Source organism: Schistocerca serialis, chromosome 5, assembly GCF_023864345.2.
Source record: "Schistocerca serialis cubense isolate TAMUIC-IGC-003099 chromosome 5, iqSchSeri2.2, whole genome shotgun sequence".
NCBI lineage: Eukaryota > Metazoa > Arthropoda > Insecta > Orthoptera > Acrididae > Schistocerca > Schistocerca serialis.
The window spans coordinates 712977746-712996230 of record NC_064642.1 but is presented as its reverse complement, the minus strand read 5'-3'; the positions used below and the strand labels follow the sequence as shown (position 1 = coordinate 712996230).

Below are 18485 nucleotides of genomic sequence, written 5' to 3'. Positions count from 1 at the left end.
CGATACATATCGAACGTGCGATCGTAAATCGATCATGCATCTCCGGTGGCCACGGTGAACGCAATTTATCGCACCGTGATTTGGAAGCAATCTATATTTCCAACAGAATTCAGTGCATTGGTCAGTATCGTTCAAACGGAAAAATCAACTGCTTCCACGTAAGAGAATTCTATATGGGCATTGCACTTCTACTGCTCTCATGCGACCTTCCGTTGTCAATGCAGAAAACAGTACCTATATTTCCCGCTTAGAGAGTAGAGCGTTCGATATATACATCTCTCGCACTATGGCCGCGCCTTCGATGTCACTGTTTCTTGGAAATTACCCAAGTTAAAATTCAGTGAGGTAAAAACCCGGCAAAATTAGTGAAAGAGTGCACCACAGTCTAACATAAGCCTACTGATGAAAGTATTAATATCGTTGCTTGATTCCGCGACTCCGAATTTAGGAGACAGGGATAGCTAAGTCGCAGCAAAGTCACGCTGTTTCACAGACGCTAACAAACTCTCGCAAAAACAAACGTAAGGAAAGCTCTGTTTTTGAGAATAGGAAAGAGGGTGCTAGGGTCGTTGTACCCTAAATGACTACCACTGGAAACGCGTGGGAAGGCTGCTGAGCGTACTCACCCTCCAGGTAGTCCCACGGATCCTCCTTGGGCCGCTCGCTCTCCGGCCGCTTCATCTTCTCCCACGCTGCAACACACAACAGCGAAACAGTCAGTTGCCGAGCAACGTCTAAACAAAGTCTCCTCGAACGCTCAGTGTTGCAGAATGGAAAGAACATATCCTTGAAATTCAGAAACAGTGCCTTTCTCTCTCTCTCTCTCTCTCTCTCTCTCTCTCTCTCTCTCTCTCTCTCTCTCTCTATGTTCTTCATTTCATTTTTTTAAACATTAGGTTGGATATACAGCGTTTTCACCAATTCCTACTACAGATTCAAGAGGTTTAGAGGGGAGTACGTACATAAGGTTTTGACACGGAAGCCATGACCGGAAACGTAGTACTTGTATGTACACCAGAACATTACGACCACCGACCTGCTATCAATATAAATCCGTCCAGGCGATAGCATCGTCACCTGGCGGCGAATGACTGCTAGTCAGACACACGCATGGTGCATGCAGTATCTACATCTACATATACATCTACGTGATTACTCTGCTATTCACAATAAAGTGCATGGCAGAGGGTTCAATGAACCACCTTCAAGCTGTCTCTCTACCGTTAAACTCTCGAACGGCACGTGGGAAAAACGAGCACTTAAATTTTCCTGTGCGAGGTCTGATTTCTCTTATTTTATGGTGATGATCGTTTCTCCCTATGTAGGTGGGTGCCAACAGAATGTTTTCGCAGTCGGAGGAGATAACTGGTGATTGAAATTTAATGAGAAGATCCCGTCGCAACGAAAAACGCATTTCTTTTAATGATTGCCACTACAATTCACGTATCAAGCCTGTGACACTATCTCCTCTACTTCGCGATAATACAAAAGGAGCTGCACGTCTTTGTACGTTTTCGATGTCATCCGCCAGTCCCACCTGATGCCGAACCCACACCGCGCAGCAATACTCCAGAATATGGCGGACAATCGTGGTCTAAGCAGTCTCTTTAGTAGACCTGTTGCAACTTCTAAGTGTTCTGCCAATGAATCGCAGTCCTTGGTTGGCTCTACCCACGACATTATCTATGCGATCGTTCCAGTTTAGTATATTTGTAATTGTAATCCCTAAGTATTTAGTTGAATTTACAGACTTCAGATTTGTGTGATTTATCGCGTAATCGAAATTTAGAGAATTTTTTTAGTACTCATTTCAATAACTTCACACTTTTCTTTATTCAGGGCCAACTGCCACTTTTCGCACCATACAGATATCTTATCTCAATCATTTTGCAAGTCGTTTTGATCATCTGATGACTTTACAAGACGGTAAATGACAGCACCATCTGCAAACAATCCAAGACAGCTACTCACATTGTCTCCTATGTCGTTTAATATAGATCAGGAACAATAGAGGGCCTATAACAATTTCTTGGGGAACGCCGGATATTACTTCTGTTTTACTCGATGACTTTCTGTCTATTACTACGAACTGTGACCTTTCTGACAGGAAATCACGAATACAGTCGCACAACTGAGGTGATATTCCGTAGGCACGCAGTTTGGTTAGAAGACGCTTGTGAGGAACGGTGTCGAAAGCCTTCTGGAAACCTAAAAATATGGAATCAATTTGAATCCCCTGTCGATAGCACTTATTACTTCATCAGCGAGCGTGCTGTCCGTGTGTAGAATGGGGATGGCGCGCAATCTGAGTTTGATTGAGGGCAGACTGTAATGGCCCGGAGGCTCGGCACGAGCATTTCGGAAACTACACGACTTGCCGGGTGTTCGAGGAGTGCTGTGGTGAGTGTCTTCAGCACGTGGCGAGGCCAAGGTGAAACCACGACCATATGTCGTGGGGTTGCGCGGCTACCGCTCATTACTGATGTCGGACGTCGTTGGCTGTGGAGACTGGTAAAACGGGGCGGTCGGTAAACTGTGGCGAATTAACATTAGAGTTTAGTGCTGGGAAGAGTACACGTGTGTCTGAATACACAGTGCACCTAACACTCCTAATGACAAGCTTCCGCAGCAGACGACCCACGCACGTGCCAATGTTAACACCACGACAACGGCAACTACGACTGAAATAGGCACGTGAGTTTCGGCGCTGTTGCGTGGTCTGATAAATCAAGATACCTTCTTCATCATACCGACGGGAGGGCGTGGATCCGTCGTCTTCCAGGGGTCAGCTCCTTGACACATGTACTTCTGGACGAAGACAAGCTGGCAGTGGCTCCATTAAGCTCTGGGGATCACTCACGTGGACATTCATGAGTTCATAGAGTTCGTACAAGGCACCAAGACGCCCAAGGAGTATCGTACAATGGTTGCAGATCACATATACCTTTTCATGACGATCGTGTTTTCCAAAGGCAAGGGCATTTTTCATTATTAAAATGCTCCATGTCAGAAGGCTAGGAGTGTGATGGCGTAGCTGGCCGCTGTGATCGAGCGATTCTAGACGCTTCAGTCCGGAACCGTGATGCTGCTACTGTCGCAGGTACGAATCCTGCCTCGGGCATGGATGTGTGTGATGTCCTTGGGTTGGTTAGGTTTAAGTAGTTCTAAGTCTGGGGGACTGATGACCTAAGATGTTAAGTCCCATAGTGCATAGAGCCATTTGAACCATTTGTGACGGAGTGATTCGAGGAACACAGTGGCGAGTTCCAATTGATGTGTTGGCTCCCCAACCCGCCAGATCTGAACCCGATCGAAGACGCGGCGTCAGAGCTTACCGCCCCCCACCCCGGACTTCACGCATTAGGTGACTTGTGTGTGCAGATGCGGTGCCAGCTCCCTCCAGCGACCTGCCAACGTCTCATTGCTTCCATACTATGACGCGTCACCGCTGTTACCCGTGTCAAAGGTGCACGTACGAGGTATTAGGTAGGCGGTGATAACGTTCTGACTGATCAGTGTAAAATAACTTTGGAGATGGGATCACCTTCGAATCTCCCGTGCATGGGGGCTTAATTAAATATGATTGAAAATACTTTTTATTTTTCGTAGCTGTAAGTCCGATTACGCTGTGTCTCGTAATCGGTTGGCCCTGACTAGTATTATTACGCTATCTGACTGCAAAGAATAACAACAAACAATGAAAGAAAATTTTCGTAAACACAGTAAATTAATTAAGTCCCCAGCAACTATAAAACCTACAAAACCCAAGCACAAATGTAATTGTTCTGTGTGTGGGAGTGTGACTCAACGTACACATCTGGCACGGTTCTTCTTCAACAAGACAAGAATTTTTAAATACCGATTATACTGACGTGATAAAAGAAAATTAGAAATACTATAATTGCGTAATGAAAGCAGAATTACACTCTAATACAAGAACACACGCCAGATGCTTTGTTGACTGAACCTGTAATGACGCATTATTTAGGACACTGAAATAAAAACAAACGGAGTTAATTACCTCATTTATTTTGATGAAAATCACTCTAATCCTTACATTATATCTCAACCAGAACTCTCCAATATCACATCTCAGCAAGCACTGCCTAATAGCACATCTCAACAAACACTCTCTGCTACAACATCTCAGCACAGACTACCACGAGACCTCGACAGGCACTGACTACTACGAGCTCTTAACAGGCACTGTCTTCCACGAGCTCTCGACAAGCACTGACTTCTACGAGTTCTTAACAGGCGCTGACTACTACGAGCTCTCTCCAAGCACTGTGGAGGCTGCTTAATAATACTCTTTGGCGCAATCTCTGGCGCAGTGGCTCAGTGTAGCCACCTTTCACCCGCTCCACGGCACGCGCACAGCGGAGTCAATGAATCCTGGCCTATGAGCTCTACAGGGGCTGCTCCACGTGGTAAAACTGCTGTTCGTTGTTCAACATGTGCCTGCGACACCTGTTTTCAAACACTCGGAGCTGCGTGGAGTAGCCGTGCGGTCTGAGGCGCCTTGCCCCAGTTCACACGGCTCCCCCCGTCCGAGGTTCGATTCCTCCCTCGGGCATGGTTGTCTGTGTTGTCCTTAACGTAAGTTAGTTTAAGTTGGATTAAGTAGTGTGTAAGCCTAGGGACCGATGATCTTAGCAGTTTCGTCCCATAGGAACTTACCACAAATTTCCAAATTTCCATACACTCGGTCCGTGACCTGTGGTGGTTGTCCGCGGAACACCACAGTCGACCCTTCTAGTTACGAGAGTACATCTAGCTCGCAGGCGTTGTTGTAGTCGGACGAAAATGGTATGAGATGGACTGACGCGTTCCGGATAACGTTCTCAATACATGCGCTGTGCAGCTGCACCATTATTTACCGTACCGTTAAGCGGAAATTTGAAAGTGACCCGATTTTCAAACTCTCTTTACATCCAAAGTGTACTTTTTCGGATTTGTTCCTTATCAAAACTTCGCCTACTCTCAACAACCTCAACGAGCTGAACTAGGAATTGTGAAAGGCCCTGTATTTCCTTTCTGTAGTCCTCCAGAACAAAATATCTTAAATAAGCGGTATATATATCTTAAATAAGCCGAGGTAGTTCTCGATTGTGTGGATCTATTCAAAAAATTGGGAACACACCATAATTTGGTAATTACTGCAGCAGTTATCATTAACTTTCAAATTTATACATTATAACAATATCTTCATAATATTATAGTCAAACATTGTAAAAAGAAATGACAAAAATATTTCTAATATTGTAGCACTGAGGATCTGCAGATGTTATATATACCTGACAGAACTGAAGTTGTCCATCAGTAAGTCTTTCACGCTCTACCTGTAATGTACCGTATTACAAACAAATTACTTTATAATTGCTAGGAAGTTATTGACTATTTGTATTCCTGAATAATGGACACCTTTTCGTACGAAATGACCCGGTTTCAAACGAGTCGCTGTGTAGTACGTTCGTACTCTTGGATCTGATTCTGTGAACTAAGCTGTTACTTGGAAAAAGGAAAAGGATAGTTTACTTACAGATTTTCCGGTATATATGTGTTGAGAATTAGTAGTTAGTGTACATAACTTGGAAGAGACTTTTCAGGGATTTTGTGGAGATATACCAGGACTAGTTCTTCATTACAAGCATTCGGTCTGGGAAATTGTTACTTGACTTGCTGAGTTGCTCCCTAGGCCCCAGATATGGTAAAGAACGGCGTTACGAAGTAAGCGAGTAAAATGCGTCAACTCCTTTTGTTCGTTTGTTTCCTGTGTCTGACAGTATTTGTATTACAAATACGAACTTGTTTAACTGTTTCAGCACGGTTTTATAACATGTTCCTAAAGCTATTAACAACTTTCAATCTCAAGAATATATTGTTTTCGACTTATCATTCATATGCTATATGGAAATATCGTACAGGCTCTGATCAACGTAGGGCGAGGTATTTCAAACTTAAATGGCAAAAGGTTTATTGTAAACCAATTTATTAACATCCATTAAAAGTTTATCAGCATTTCTTAACAGAACAGTTCTTTATTTGTTGTTTTCTGCAAAATTTGAGTCATTTGCAAGTCAGAACATTTTTAGGGTCGTCTAAATAACATTGGCCATAAAATCGTTTTCGCTGTTTCGGACAACGTGATCAATACATCGAAAGCACTAATGGAAAACTATTAGATATTAGTTCGATTAGCAGGAAACATTACTGCTGAAAAAAATCGGCTGCGGAAACGACGCGGAGAATCTTGACACCTGTAGGGTGTGCGAGTAGAAATTAAAAATTATGGTGTCAGGCTTCACCAGAAAGAACCTGTCTCTTAATACTTACCACATATGTTGTTGTGCATGGATTACGAGTGCAGACCAGCTGGTGTGTGTTGAGTTCTCCCCGTGGTGTCGGAGATTCCCAGTTCGTCATTTCTTTAGAATAGTTCTGTGTCAAGTTTTCTGGATATGGGAAGTCAGAACAAGCACCATTATGCATTAGAAAATCCTGAGAATAATGTTGAATAGCCGTAACATATCGTTTAGATTATTGTACGGTGTGCAGTTTAAGATCAGCTTCTGTGAGAGAGCGACAGAAAGGTAGGAGAGCCATCATTGAGGATTATGAGGTGATTGTATTACGTTAGCTGAGCTCTGTACTGAGCCGCTGAAACACCCACAGAGCTTCGCTTACCTTGCTTTAGGGGGAAATGATCCGATAACTAAGTTAATGATATAGTCCTTATTTAATTTGTACTACTGCTAATTGTAGCTTTGTGGTGGTGCAGTTGATTAATGACTCTTTTTCGTAGCAGGATCGCGACATCATCTTTTCCGTCTGGCCTGTATAATCCGACAACACAGAATCCTCTATAGTTGATATGTCAGGTTTGAAGAACGTTTTGGAAATCTAGCCGCAGATGTATTCTGTGTGTTGACTGCGGCTGACTGAGCATTCCACTCAAGGAGCGCGAAAGTCATTATCCGATATGTTGATTACAACTCTGTTCCTTTAGTCTATGTTAAGTAACTCTGAGTTGTTAGAGACTATACCACAATTGCTTATACCCTACGTAAATCTTATCTGTGAGTTGATTTCTGCTACCATTTTTCCTAGAATCAGACGAATGACTCGAAGGGCGAGAGGGATTCATCTTCATAAAACTTCCGACACACCCTCTCAGGTGGGGTCAGGAGACAGCGCTCTAATTCCTGAGACTGGAAACCAGTAAGTCTACTAAACAGTCGAATGTAATGTTAGGGATAGTAATCTCTGAAACCCGAAGTCTGTGCTGTGTTATTCATGTTAGTCGTTTCGGAGAGTTGAGTCGACTGGTAAGCTCTTTACATTTCTGCATCTAAGGGATAGGTCTTGAGATGTCAATGGAGGAACACGAACCTCCATGTGTGATCGTAATTTAGTGGAGGAAATAAACTGTAATCCCGTACATCGAAAATTTTGTGCTGAATTTGAGAACTGAATACATATCCACGTGTACTGTCAATCAAAGTGTCATGTGACAACTGCATAGTTAATTTCATTAAGTATGACCTCGGCGTCTTTGAGCGACATGTTATTGTGTATAGTAAACTTGCGTTTTCTGAGAAAAACGAGGTAGTTCGCGTCTTGTCACGGTCTATGCGGCTCCCCACGTCGGAGGTTCGATTCCATCCTCGGAAATGAGTGTCTGTGTTATTCTTAGCATAAGTTAGTTTATGTTAGATTCAGTAGTGAGTAGGCTTAGGAACCGATGACCTCAGCTGTTTGGTCCCATAACACCTTACCATAAATTTCCAAATTTTCCAATGACCTGGCCTCCTCCACAACGCAAACACTGTAAATTAGTAGCTATGCAGTTAGTTGAAAGGTGTTCTCCGTCACATTTACAACAGCGCTTGGGACCGGAGCACTGGTTGCTGAAGTGCCCGAACCTGAGGTGTTTGTAACACATGGATAGAGGAATCTGTGGATGTTCGTTTACTTTTAACGTCAGCTTAAATGGTAGTACATACTTCTTCAAAGTAACTACAATATTGGGCAATTTACGTTTACACTTCTACTTTTTGACTTCCATTTAATAACTGAATTTTCGGAACCTATTTTCTTTCATAAGTGTCTTGACTAACTGCCTGATTGCCCAGTGGTGAATGTGATGTTATACACTGCTCTATAGTCAAAAGGCCTCAGGATTTTCATGATTTGTAACGTCAATAGTTGAGGTTACTAGACTTAGTTTCCTACACTCGATTTATTCGTTCACCAATCTCCTGAAATATCCCAAAAGTGCTTCCTGATAGTTTTGAAATAGCCTATGTATTACAAAAATAACAATAAATCTTCTCCATGCTTACTCCAGTAAAAATACTGAATTTTACCGGCAAGTAACCTTTCTTCAGAACACGGACACATATCTTGACAAACGGTATGTAATATCCCTTACCTCCACTATAACATAAGGAAAGATTTGGGTAGGCTACAAATGACTATTACTGAATTCAAAGTCCTATTATGAGTGATCGTAGCTTCCTCTTTGTAAATTATTTCTGGCCACAAGTGACGACTGTTTTGAAATGAACTGAATATTAGAATTGAAAACTTGGAACACTGTCACCTTACGACATATTTTGCTTGCTCTAAAGGTGAGGAGTGTACACTCTTTCATCTTATCCTCAATAAAATAGTTTTTGAGCAGCTTACAGTTTAACGCTATCAATCACGGGATCTTTGCAGGTGATGCTCAAGCTCCGATTGGGAAAGAAAACAGACTGTATTCTTTTCAAAGGAATCATCCCAGCATTCGCCTAATGCGGTTTAAGGAAACTAGGAAAAACCTTACTATTTACTTCAGCTATTCCATATGTTAGTAATGAAATGATAGTTTGGCATTTTTTGGCTGCAATACCTCATCTGGGGTTGTCCTGCCACCTAGTGCATGTCTATTTGTCGCCACTTCGGCGGCTTGTGCGTCGATGATGATGATGATGATGATGATGATAACACAACAACTAATCCCAGAGCGAATAAAATATCCGGCCCGGCCGGGAATCGAACCCGGGTCCACTGTATGGCAGTCAGTCTTAAGGCCCACTCTATATCGTTAAGTCGGGAGATGCCGGAACATAGTTCCCAGCAGTCTGTATCCAAATATGTCTGGTGGAATAAGTATACCCGATCTTCACTCACACACACACACACACACACACACATCCTGTCAGCAAAAGCCATGTGGCAAGCACAATAACACGAGTCCTATTGAAAAAAAAAAAAAAAAAAAAAAAAAAAAAAAAAAAAAAAAAAAATTGCTACATCCACAGTACATACCGGAATGAATCGCTCTTGCAGCCACACAGTGATTGGATTACAATTACATTAAGGTTGCTACTCAATCCTGATGAAACTTCTATACCATAATTTTTGCAGTCAAATGGAAACTTGAACAACTATCCTCCCAATTATAATTAGTTTCGTGCAAGCAATATCTCTGCTATGAAACTTATCTACAATGTTGGCACTTGCATGTGGCATACTTTTCCGTAGTCAATGTTTCGTATTATAGCTTCCGAGATTGTTGTACTCACATTTGATGCAGGTTTTTTTTGTAAAAAAGAATAAGACTTAGCTAGCACCTAGTGGGCAGGCAGTAATTCGTTCTTACATCTTAGATCAAGCGAATATAAATAAAAAGTCCGATTGTACAAGAGGGTGTGAAAACACGCATTTGGTCTGATAGTAAATGCTTACATGAATCGTCTGAATATATACGTGTGTGAGATTAAGCATGACGCTGACATGTTAATGTCATCTAACATATAAGAAATCTATTAATACATACATCTCTTCTTAGTGATTTTATTATGGCTTTATATATACAAATGTGGCTGACGGCCTTTTGCAAACCTTACTACAATTCGCAATACGATTAAAGGATCAACTTTAAAAAACCTGTCTCCTATTCCGACGCAGAAATTTTGAATTTGGTACAAACGTGCCTTCAATGTTCCTCTGCGATGATGCAAAAGTGTGGCGTCTTGCGACGTTGACCTCGAGCTCCACGACACTTAATCAGTAAGTTGGTGGCACATGCTAAAAAAGGCCATACTCAGAAATTAATGTGACGTGTAAGGTGATTTGATGATGTCATATTGGCACCAAATTTCAGTACAATTGCTCCCCGTTCCACAGTTCCACTATGGCAATGTCAGACGACGGGAAGGTCATCACAACCCCTCTTACCCACATATCACCCCTTCTCTTAACGTCTCCACGATGTAGGTCAGAACCACGACGGCCAGCATGGAAATCACGCAGTTTTTCGCTGTGCGATGAGGAACACGACGACGTTCTTGACAATCTTTGACATTTCTGAAACACCAGACGTGTCAACGATTCTCTAAGGACATGGCGGGGCTGGCTCCCCAATTAATTTTTTCAGATACCTTCCGAGTGCAGAGCGACCACAAGTTTTGCACTCGTCGACGACCCTTTACTGTATTACTTCACTGTGAATATATCACAAATTTCCTTTTATTAATTATTTTATTTTGCCATCCCCCTTCCCATGTTCACCCCACTTGCTCAGTATCTTGTATAGCTTTAATCCGAGGAAGAACTTTCTGAGAATGACGTTTGCAGCATAGCGTCATATGGTAGTCAGTCGTGGACTGCGAGAAAACGAAAAAAGAAGCGAATCGAAGGTTCTGAGATAGCACCCAACAGTATCGTGTTCAAAATTATGTGGAAACACCGAGGTTCTTCACAACTTCTGTGCAGGAAGGACCATATAGAAACCTCTGCTGAGAAGAAGGGAGATGTGGTAAGACATCAGGTAATAACTTCCGTGGTACTAAGAGGGAGCTGTTGAAAATACAAAACAGTAGTGGAAGACAGAGAGTGGAATACATCCAACAAATGACTGAGAAAGTACGATGCAAGTGTCACATTCGTAGTGGGATGCTTCTAACCAGTCAGAGGACATACGATTTAAAAAAAGTAAATAAAATAAAATAAAATTCAAAAAGAGCGTGAATTTCTTGGAGGAATACTACCATCATCGTGAGCGCAGACTTCCTGATCGGTTAGAATTTTTACAAATGTTGACCTACATATTAATTTTTTCCGCAGATTCGGATAAGTTTTGTTTGTTTTGAGGTTTGTAAAACTCTAATTCCTCTCTCTCAAACCCTGCCCTATGAGGAGAGACGGAGAGTTTTAGTTTTAGCGAATCAAAATTTCTTATTCATCAGTAACCATTTTCCATGCAAAAATGAGAACATAGGTTTTCTTGAATTACAGTGCCAACTACCAAGAATCGAAACAAATGTTTAAGTCAAAATGTAAGTAGTTTTTTAAGTAAGAATCTGATACTGCAATAAAAAGTGGGCGTTCCCATTTGAAATTTTGAAGTTGCCTACCGCCCCATCCCCATGCTACTGGGGTGGCGAGCTAATTTTAGCACCAGCAGATGTCCCCCCGAAAATAACCAATTTTGAATTCTACTCCTTTTTCGTGTGAAGCTTATTTTTCGAGTTATTCTGGTTTGTCAACTTAAAATTTACACCCAGTATACTTAAACAAACTTAGTTACTGAAGTCTAACAACAGCACTCCTAAAATTGTGTTTAGAAGTGTCTCATTATACTAAGAAAACACACCAGAAGTAGCTGAGTAACGTGTGAAGAAGAAGCTGAAATGAAACTTGGGTGATAAACTGATTTTGAGTAAACTAGAGGCGGAATGAGGAGAAAGAAAAGGAAAGGGAAGGAATCAGTGACGTCAGCTGCACTAGGACTTTGTGCGGAATCGGTGACGAAGAACGAAAATGTGTGCCAGACCGCACAATTGCGATAAACACTGCGTCCGGGTGGCGCAGCGCTTAACACAGCTGCCTAGTAAGCAGGAGGTCCTGGGTTAGAATCCTGGGCCAGCACACATTTTCACTCGTCGCCGCTGATTCCGCACAAATTCCTGATGAAGCTGACATCAACAGCTCTTTCCCTTTCCTTTACGCCCCTTCCACTTTCAGTTTACATAAGATTTATCAAAGGTATGTCCGAAAGAACAGACAGCACACGTTGATATGAAACTGACTTTGCCTTATGAGGACTGCACTACTCTTCATAAAAGAAAGACTGCGATTCAATATTTCGAATTTACAGCTAGACACAAAACAAAGTTATCTGTCTCAGAAGGTATGGAGGGGACTGTTGTAGGAAAAGAAGTGTATCCGTAATGGGTCTAGTAAGGCATGAAACATTGTACATCTAAATCAAATTAGAAAATTTGAATAACGACGAGTGACGCAACCACGCGGGCTTGCTAACAGATATACGAATAAGGAGACTGTTTGAGATTATTTTACGCGGTCGTCTGTTTTACGAAGTACGATCTGAAATTACTATCTGGAAAAATGAACAGATGATAGAATTATGAAAATCGAATAGATGTGAAAAAAGAACCTGCAACATGCAAGACGTAAAAATAGTTCTCTTTTCAGAGAAATATTCATACATCAACAGTAGAATAGACAATACTGAAATGTTCAGAGACAAGTATTAAAGAAAACGACGGATTTAGGAATGTGTTTTAACATACAACGAAAAACTGCGTGCTACACGTTTATAGCAAGTACATTATCTGATCAAAAGAATCCGAATACTTATTTCTGGGCATTAAGGTGACATGTGTCAACCCTTCGCCCTTGAGACAGTTTGGACACTGCGGGGGACACTTTAAATGAGGTGTCTGAATATCTGTAGCGAAGCTGACGTTCTAACTCGTCCCACCGGTGTCCAATTATGTTCAGGTCGGGACTGGGCAAGCAGTCCACTTCATGAATGTTATTGTCCACAAACCATTGCCTGCTAGAGGCTGCTTTATGGCAGGGTACATTGTCAGCTGACACAACTGTCGTCCCTGAAACGTTCTTCTCTACGTATTATACAACGCTGCAAAATATGTCCTTGTTCTTCCTCATTTACCGTTTAAGGGGACATCACCATAACCACCAAAATCACCGCTGTACCACAACACTACCCCATGTGACTCCACAATTGGTACTACACATGATAGCAGATAATGTACGCTAAGTATTCACCGACCACAAATCCATTCCACGGACTGCCACAGGGTGTAGCATGCTTAATCACTCCAAATTACTCGTTTCCAGTCATCCACTTTACACGACCTCAACTGTCGCTTAACGTCGACTACAGAAACGAGTGGCTTATGAGAAGATACTGGAACATTGCACCTAAGTATTTTTAACTCCCTACGCACAGTGTTGTGTGACTCCTGGTAGCACTATGAGTGATTCCTTCCGCTGAGTTTGGCTCCATAAGACCTTACCAGAAATATCCAAAAATTTCCTTCTGCTGATTCCACTCGATTGTTTACAACCAACCTCCCCAACGTTGACGGTTCCTGTCCTTCAGTACATGAGGTCTGCCTGATTTTGGTTGAAGCTCTCGTTGTTTCTTCGCGTTTTCACTTCACAGTCACATCACCGTGAGTCCACTTGGGCAGCTTTAGAATGGCTGAAATGTTCCTGATGATTTTTTTTACTGGGGCGTAATCCAATGATTAGCGCACTTTCAACGTCATTGATCTCTCCTGACGTACCCATTTTGCTGTTACTACTTCTCTACTGACACAATACTCCCCGTCTGATCACCTCTCGTGATGCCTAGTGGTCTACATAAGGAATGTCCGGATACTTTCGATCAGGTAGTGCGTGTGACAGGGCTGGTTCTCTTTCTCCAGAGTTACTTTTCAAAATGATAAGCCAGTGGTACGAGAAAAAAATCAAAGTAAGACATTTCATTACAAGAATGCAGTTTAATTCCTCTTTGTGTTTGTTGTTTTGCAGTCCAAATATTACGAAAATTTTGGAATGTTGTTGTTCTTGTTCATTGTAGGTGGGACAGATGAAGTTTGCTACCTTCCCAGTTCTCACAAATCCCAGAACTGTTGGTGATACCACTGTCCTTAAGCATATGCTGGTCACGTCCATAAACTGTCCGTCTGTCTCAAAAGTTGACAGTTGGGGCTACGGTGCTTAAATCCACTATGAAGAATGATTTCCTTGCTGATCGGGTATTTCTAAGCGAACAATTCTGAATTGAAAAGTTAATAATAAATTCGGCCTATTTTCTTTCAATATCGTATTTGCTTCATTCCGTCGGGTAGACCGTTCGCCGGGTGCAAGTCTTTGGATTTGACGCCACTTCGGCGACTTGCGCGTCGGTGGGGATGAAATGATAATGATTAGGACAACACAACACCTAGACCCTGAGCGAAGAAAATCTACGACCCAGGTGGGAATCGAACCCGGGCCCTTTGGATTAACTTTCTGTCGTGCTGACCACTCAGCTACCGGGGGCGGACGCCTCATTGTGATGTTAACGCGCCACAAATGCTTATCCGTGGGAGGCGGTAAAAGCGCTGTTTAAAAGACACACGGATGCAACTATTTTTACGTTCCTTTGATTGCCTCCTTATTGCCAAGAATAGCTACTAATTATAAACTCAAGCATTAAACGTTGTTATGCATGACTTTGATGTTAGTACTTGTTACATTTTGTGATTTCACGTCGCGAACACCAGGTAACATCCTGTTTATCCACCTCTGCTGGATGTTTACGAAGATATCAGTGCTCGGTCAGAAATGTTATTGCTGTAATAAAAGTGTTTATGGCATTCAGGGTTTTTCAGAGAAGTTCCACCTGCTAGTGTCAAATTTCTGGCAGACTAAACAACGCGCTATTCATCTCCAGGGAAAAATTAACAATGTATATGTATAAAGGGGAACTGCTCCGAGAATAACGCTGATTCGAGTGAAGACGTACAGATCTCCAGATGGTACCGATACAGCGGTTGTTTCCAAATGAGATTTTCACACTTGTGACGTACACAATTATGTCTAGATCTTTGACAAACCATAGAATGTTGTAAGATTGGTGCAGCATCAACGAATATGTAGAATAAATGCAGTGCTAACTCTACTGGATGTGGACACTGCTCTCAGTTTATTTTCCTGGACTTGAAAAGGACAGGAGAAAATTCGTGGCGTCGCTCTTGTCTCCTAATACTTGCGGACTTCCAAAATAGATCACATAAAAGGGGAAAGAAATTTGTATGAGCTTATGTACTATGTGAACATTGATTTCATTGATGTCAATACATGGATCTCCCTAAAACTAAAGTTAAAATTTTCTTTTCCCTTTTAAAGCCTTGTTACCCATAGACATTAAGTTCAGAAACAGAGTTTGGAAACTTTGCTCCTGTGATAGTCGAGACGAAACTATTCAGCTTCACGACAATAAACTGTTTGTTCTGTATGTTTTTAGGTTTGGTGGTGTTTCAATAAATGGGAAATGGAATGTGGGATTGAGAAAGTTCCTAGTTTTCGGCAGTTACACTCTGTGTATGTACTTGCGGGCAAAGTACGATGTAGTGATGCGCTCGGAACAGTTCCTCGTTATACGTACAACGAAGGAATGACGATGTCGGAGCTACTGACGAAAATAGTCTGGATAAAATAATAAGACATATGAGATTAATAATGATCACTTCCTACATTTGGAAAGTTATGTACAAGCTATTAGGCCAATATGAATCCATCCTGACATCAGAAACATCTGTAACAAATACGCCAATTGCGTGCACTGGAATGCGATATGGGTTGTGCAGGGACGAGGAATAAAAATATCAACTTGCTAAAAAATTGTGTTCCCCTATTTCAGATTCGACGATAATGATTCACTCTTTAGTATTTCTTCTTTCCTTACAGCATCTTAAACACTGTTACGATCAATGAACTGTTGTGGCTGGCACGCTATCTTAGTCGCACACTGTGACGCGCCTATTATCCGTAGCGCAGCAGAACTGTGTATGCAGGGTACCCGGAACATATAATGGATGCTGATAGTGCGCCACTGTGTTAGCATAATGGTCTTAGAGCAGGATGACACGTGAAACTCATATTCTGAAATCTCTACATACACGGCCCAGTCACATTAGTTTGACCACTGCCTATATGCGACATCTACATACAGTAACCACTCACAGACGGTAGGTGGCAGCACTAGTGGTGGAGGCTACAGAAAACATGTCGGAGGGGTGGGGGGGCGGGGGTGAGCGGTGAACGGGGAGGGGGGGGGTCAGGAAATCTGTGCAGTCGTAGTCGTAAAGAGGAAACAGAACGAGGTGTCTGACGTCCGAAGTGCACAATAATGGGCTTTCTATCCGCCCCGATAGCTCAGTGGACAGCCGGCAAGGTAGCTTGGCGTGTTCGCTCAGAGAGCTGGTTGACCTCTGTAATAAAAAAACTGAGTGGAAGGATCAACAAACGAACTTGACCAGATGTCACGTGACGTCCGCAACGACCAAACACAGCTATCAACAATGAAAAAAAGGCAAAAAAAAGTGATGAGTGCAGTGGACTGTCATGCTAAGGGGCCCTGGATCGATTCCCGGCAGGGTTGGAGATTTTCTCCGCTCAGAGACTGGGTGGTGTGTTGTCTTCATCATCATGATATCATCCCTATCTACGCGCAAGTCGCCGAAGTGGCGTCAATTCAAAATTTTTGCACCAGGCGACCGGTCTACCCGACGGGACGCCCTAGCCACACGACATTTCCGATTTCCAAGGGACTTTTTGACCGAAAGTGGAAGCATATCCGAAACAGCAAAATTTGTGAACTGTCCGTGTGCTTCCGCGGTTAAAATGTACCGGGCAAGGCAAATTGGCGATACCCAAAACTGGGGCCGAGGCTTCTGTCGTGAACCACGGGTAAAAGATGGCTGCAGAGATATGTACGGGCGAATAGACACGCAACTGTTGAGTAGTCGACCGCCCAGATGAACCAGGAGGCTTCCAACGGTGTCTCCTCGCCGTCAGTTCAGCTGACGTTGCTACGTATGTGCCGCCGCAGCAGGCGCCCATACTGACTGCTGTTCATGAGCGACGAAAGCTGGAATTTGCACGCCAGCATAGCAACTGGACCTCCAGGATGAGTTTATCGTACTCCAGTCATCACCAATCTCTCCAGACTTAAACCCAGTCGACAATCTGTGTGACCACCTCCAACGGTCTGATCGCGCCACGGACCCTTAACCGAGAAAGCTGGTGCAGCTGCCCACGCCACTGGCGCCGCATCACTGTCGGTACCTTTCAGGACCTCGCTGACTGTCTTCCTGCGCGCCTCGCAGCAAATCGCACTAAAAAAATACACTACTGGCTATTAAAATTGCTACACCAAGAAGAAATGCAGATGACAAATGGGTATTCATTGGACAAACATATTGTAGTAGAACTGACATGTGATTACATTTTCACGCAATTTGGATGCATAGATACTGAGAAATCAGTACCCAGAACAACCACCTCTGGCCATAATAACGGCCTTGATACGCATGGGCATTGAGTGAAACAGAGCTTGGATGGCGTGTACAGGTACAGCTGCCCATGCAGCTTCAACACGATACCACAGTTCATCAAGAGTACTGACTGGCGTATTGTGACGAGCCAGTTGCTGGGCCACCATTGACCAGACGTTTTCAGTTGGTGAGAGATCTGGAGAATGTGCTGGCCAGGGCAGCATTCGAACATTTTCTGTATGCAGAAAGGCCCGTACAGGACGTGCAACATGCGGTCGTGGATTATCCTGCTGAAATGTAGGGTTTCACAGGGATCGAATGAAGGGCAGGGCCACGGGTCATAACACATCTGAAATGTAACGTCCACTGTTCAAAGTGCCGTCAATGCGAACAAGAGGTGACCGAGAAGTGTAACCAATTGCACCCCATACCATCACGCCGGGTGATACGCCAGGCCAGTATGACGATGACGAATACACGCTTCCAATGTGTGTTCACCGCGATGTCGCCAAACACGGATGCGACCATCATGATGCTGTAAACAGAACCTGGATTCATCCGAAAGAATGACGTTTTACCATTCGTGCACTCAGGTTCGTCGTCGAATACACCATCGCAGGCGCTGCTGCCTCTGATGCAGCTTCAAGGGCAACCGCAGCTATGGTCTCCGAGCTGATAGTCCATGCTGCTGCAAACATCGTCGAACTGTTCGTGCAGATGGTTGTTTTCTTGCAAACGTCCCCATCTGTTGACTCAGGGATCGAGACGTGGCTGCACGATCCGTTACAGTCATGCGGATAAGATGCCTGTCATCTTGACTGCTAGTGATACGAGGCCGTTGGGATTCAGCACTGCGTTCCGTATTACCCTCCTGAACCCATCGATTCAATATTCTGTTAGCAGTCATTGGATCTCGACCAACGCGAGCAGTAATGTCGCGATACGATAAACCGCAATCGCGATAGGCTACAATCCGACCTTTATCAAAGTCGGAAATCTGATGGTACCCATTTCTCCTCCTTACAGGAGGCATCACAATAACATTTCACCAGGCAACGCCGGTCAACTGCTGTTTGTGTATGAGAAATCGTTGGAAACTTTCCTCATGTCAGCACG

General features: G+C 43.2%; 1 long non-coding RNA gene across 1 annotated transcript in view; it reads right to left on the bottom strand.

Moving 5' to 3' along the window:
• Positions 1-620: 620 nt before the first annotated feature.
• LOC126480944 (uncharacterized) overlaps positions 621-18485 on the bottom strand; it is a 179314-nt gene continuing 161449 nt past the window's right edge. The window contains exon 3 of the long non-coding RNA XR_007587484.1: positions 621-692. This is a non-coding gene — a long non-coding RNA (uncharacterized LOC126480944). The remainder of the gene's footprint in view (positions 693-18485) is intronic.